We start from the raw sequence: 5,076 nt of genomic DNA, 5'->3' as shown, positions 1-5,076 counted from the left end.
CTCTTGCATGTATTGCGCCTGTCACGGCTGCAGCAGCATTTTGGTTTGAGTCTCTGGAAGAGACACTTCAATCATCCACACTAGATGACATCACACACAAACTTAAATTCCTTAAGTTAGCTAATTCATTTATTTCAGATGCCGTAGTACATTTAACTAAACTTGCGGCTAAAAATTCAGGATTCGCCATTCAGGCACGCAGAGCTCTGTGGCTAAAATCCTGGTCAGCTGATGTTACGTCTAAATCTAAATTGCTTAATATTCCTTTCAAAGGGCAGACCTTATTCGGGCCCGGCTTGAAAGAGATTATTGATGACATTACAGGAGGTAAAGGTCATGCCCTGCCTCAGGACAAGGCCAAAGCCAAGGCTAGACAGTCCAATTTTCGTTCCTTTCGTAATTTCAAAGCAGGAGCAGCATCAACTTCCTCTGCACCAAAACAGGAAGGAGCTGTTGCTCGCTACAGACAAGGCTGGAAACCTAACCAGTCCTGGAACAGCGGCAAACAGGCCAGAAAACCTGCTGCTGCCCCTAAGACAGCATGAATTGAGGGCCCCCGATCCGGGACCGGATCTAGTGGGGGGCAGACTTTCCCTCTTCGCCCAGGCTTGGGCAAGAGATGTTCAGGATCCCTGGGCGTTAGAGATCATATCTCAGGGATACCTTCTGGACTTCAAATCCTCTCCCCCAAGAGGGAGATTTCATCTGTCAAGGTTGTCAACAAACCTAACAAAGAAGGAAGCGTTTCTACGCTGCGTACAAGATCTTTTATTAATGGGAGTGATCCATCCAGTTCCGCGGTTGGAACAAGGACAAGGGTTTTACTCAAATCTGTTTGTAGTTCCCAAAAAAGAGGGAACCTTCAGGCCAATCTTGGATTTAAAGATCCTAAACAAATTCCTAAGAGTTCCATCGTTCAAGATGGAAACTATTCGAACAATTTTGCCCATGATCCAAGAGGGTCAGTACTTGACCACAGTGGATTTAAAGGATGCTTACCTTCACATACCAATTCACAGAAGTCATTACCGGTATCTAAGGTTTGCCTTTTTAGACAGGCATTACCAGTTTGTAGCTCTTCCATTCGGACTGGCTACGGCTCCAAGAATCTTCACAAAGGTTCTGGGCACTCTTCTGGCGGTACTAAGACCGCGAGGAATTTCAGTAGCTCCGTACTTAGACGACATACTGATACAAGCTTCAAGCTTTCAAACTGCCAAATATCATACAGAGATAGTACTGGCATTTCTAAGGTCGCATGGATGGAAAGTGAACGAAGAGAAAAGTTCTCTCTTTCCACTCACAAGAGTTCCCTTCCTGGGGACTCTGATAGATTCTGTAGAAATGAAGATTTACCTGACAGAGGACAGGTTAACAAAACTTCAAAGTGCATGCCGTGTCCTTCATTCCATTCAAGAGACCAGAAATTCTCTTCTATGGTGGCTTTATCGGCCACATCTGTCCAGGGGAATGCCATTCAGCAGGCCAGACTGGTCAATTGTAACAACAGACGCCAGCCTACTAGGTTGGGGCGCTGTCTGGAATTCTCTGAAGGCTCAGGGACTATGGAATCAGGAGGAGAGTCTTCTTCCAATAAACATTCTGGAATTGAGAGCAGTCCTCAATGCTCTTCTGGCTTGGCCCCAGTTAGCAACTCGGGGGTTCATCAGGTTCCAGTCGGACAACATCACGACTGTAGCTTATATCAACCATCAGGGAGGGACAAGAAGCTCCCTAGCAATGATGGAAGTATCGAAGATAATTCGCTGGGCAGAGTCTCACTCTTGCCACCTGTCTGCAATCCACATCCCGGGAGTGGAGAACTGGGAGGCGGATTTCTTAAGTCGTCAGACTTTTCATCCGGGGGAGTGGGAACTTCATCCAGAGGTCTTTGCCCAAATACTTCGACGTTGGGGCAAACCAGAGATAGATCTCATGGCGTCTCGACAGAACGCCAAGCTTCCGCGCTACGGGTCCAGATCCAGGGATCCGGGAGCGGTCCTGATAGATGCCTTGACAGCACCATGGACCTTCAGGATGGCTCATGTGTTTCCACCTTTCCCGATGCTTCCTCGATTGATTGCCAGAATCAAACAGGAGAAAGCATCAGTGATTCTAATAGCGCCTGCATGGCCACGCAGGACTTGGTATACAGATCTGGTGGACATGTCATTCTGTCCACCTTGGTCGTTACCTCTGAAACAGGACCTTCTGATTCAGGGTCCTTTCAAACATCAAAATCTAACTTCTCTGAAGCTGACTGCTTGGAAATTGAACGCTTGATCTTATCAAAGCGTGGTTTTTCTGAGTCAGTTATTGATACCTTAATACAGGCTAGGAAGCCTGTTACCAGAAAGATTTACCATAAAATATGGCGTAAATACCTATATTGGTGCGAATCCAAAGGTTACTCTTGGAGTAAGGTTAGGATTCCTAGGATATTGTCTTTTCTACAAGAAGGTTTAGAAAAGGGGTTATCCGCTAGTTCCTTAAAGGGACAGATCTCAGCTCTGTCCATTCTGTTACACAAGCGTCTGTCAGAAGTTCCAGACGTTCAGGCTTTTTGTCAGGCTTTGGCCAGGATTAAACCTGTGTTTAAAGCTGTGGCTCCACCATGGAGTTTAAACCTTGTTCTTAACGTTTTACAGGGTGTTCCGTTTGAACCCCTTCATTCCATTGATATAAAGTTGTTATCTTGGAAAGTTCTATTTTTAATGGCTATTTCCTCGGCTCGAAGAGTCTCTGAGTTATCAGCCTTACATTGTGATTCTCCTTATTTGATTTTTCACTCGGATAAGGTAGTTCTGCGTACTAAGCCTGGGTTCTTACCTAAGGTAGTCACTAACAGGAATATCAATCAGGAGATTGTTGTTCCATCCTTGTGCCCAAATCCTTCTTCGAGGAAGGAACGTCTTTTGCACAATCTGGATGTAGTTCGTGCCCTTAAATTTTATTTACAGGTAACTAAAGATTTTCGACGAACGTCTTCCCTGTTTGTCGTTTACTCTGGTCAGAGGAGAGGTCAAAAAGCTTCTGCTACCTCTCTCTCTTTTTGGCTTCGTAGCATAATTCGTTTAGCTTATGAGACTGCTGGACAGCAGCCTCCTGAAAGAATTACAGCTCATTCCACTAGAGCTGTGGCTTCCACTTGGGCCTTTAAGAATGAGGCCTCTGTTGAACAGATTTGCAAGGCTGCAACTTGGTCTTCGCTTCATACTTTTTCCAAATTTTACAAATTTGACACTTTTGCTTCCTCGGAGGCTATTTTTGGGAGAAAGGTTCTTCAGGCAGTGGTTCCTTCTGTATAAAGAGCCTGCCTATCCCTCCCGTCATCCGTGTACTTTTGCTTTGGTATTGGTATCCCACAAGTAATGATGACCCGTGGACTGATTACACTTAACAGAAGAAAACATAATTTATGCTTACCTGATAAATTCCTTTCTTCTGTAGTGTGATCAGTCCACGGCCCGCCCTGTTTTTTAAGGCAGGTAAATATTTTTTAAATTATACTCCAGTCACCACTACACCCTTGGCTTCTCCTTTCTCGTTGGTCCTTGGTCGAATGACTGGAGGTGACGTAGAGGGGAGGAGCTATATAGCAACTCTGCTGGGTGAATCCTCTTGCACTTCCTGTAGGGGAGCAGTTAATATCCCACAAGTAATGATGACCCGTGGACTGATCACACTACAGAAGAAAGGAATTTATCAGGTAAGCATAAATTATGTTTTTTCTTACCAGCCACGCTGTGTGCCTGCTGCTGCCTCTCTGGTCTCTGCTGCTAGCCCTTTTCCCGCACGTGCAGATACATAGGGAAGCTGGGAGGAAGTGATGAGGGAGCAGGAGGACATTGTCTTGTTCTCACTCAGTCACTTCCTACCAGCCAGAAGTTTTCCATAAGTTAAATATGTATGTGAAGGCTGGCGGCTGGCGGCGGCTACACGGGCCACATGACGAGGTCTGGTGGGCCGGATTCGGCCCGCGGGCCTTGTTTTTGACACCCGTGGCCTAGAGGGTCCATCACTGCGATACCCCCCTGGGGAACATTTCTTTCCGATCCCACAGACCTCATTGCGGCTGGCAGAGACGTTTCCCTTACAGGCTGGACATTTGGTCTCCATGAACTGGCAAGCATTCGCAGCCTATTTACTTTGTGTGGCATAGGTTGATGAGAGGACACAACGCTTCTTCTGTTTATTTTCCCCAAGACTGATGTAAACACTGTACATGCCTTTTGTAGAGTTTTAAGTTATTTCCCAGGCCCACAGACTACCGTTAATGATGACATGTTTAATGTGTTTGATGTGATGTCTCCTAGGCACTGGCTATATTTCTTTAATTTTCCGGGGGCCAATTTCCCTCTACCATTAAGCACTCTGTGACTATCTAACTGTTGAATATGCTTACATTACTAAAAGCTGAAAGTAGATCTGTCAATAGCCTTAAAGCCTGGACTAACTATATATGTTTTCACACCTTCAATACTATCTCTTCAATACTATATATTTGTATAGAATTACTGTTTACTTGTTAACTATTGGGATATCAGAGGGTTATGATGTTAATATTCAGCTCCATTAGATAAAAGGTGCCAACTATATAATAGGACTAGTTTTGCTGTGAGATAACAGTTGTTTCTTAGTATTTTCTTTCCACTGACACTCTAGGATCGATAACTCTAGGGGTTGCAACTACGCCTTATCTAAGTATAGAAACTGCGACACAGCGTTTTTTTTGTTTTGTTTTTTTTTTTGAAAATATTTTTTTATTGAGGTAATAAACAGTTACAGCAAAATAGAAAATACGTCTATATAAAATCAAACATAAAGAGTACATCTTAACAACTCCCTTGTAGGAAATAGGTGTGATCGAGAATCTAAGGAGGCGATATTGCAATTATGAATATCATGGAAAGTGTCATCACTTCTGTGTATATGAGTACATAAGGGTTATAGCCTAATATGGTAACAAGGTCGACATGAAAGATATGACATCTAGAGATGGGTAGAGAAGTATGTGCACAAGTATGTAGTTATAAATGTGTACTGTAAAGGGTAAGAGTGACTTGATGAATCTAC

Source organism: Bombina bombina, chromosome 3 (genome assembly GCF_027579735.1).
Source record: "Bombina bombina isolate aBomBom1 chromosome 3, aBomBom1.pri, whole genome shotgun sequence".
In the NCBI taxonomy this organism is placed as follows: Eukaryota; Metazoa; Chordata; class Amphibia; order Anura; family Bombinatoridae; genus Bombina; species Bombina bombina.
Note: the sequence above shows the minus strand (reverse complement) of the source record.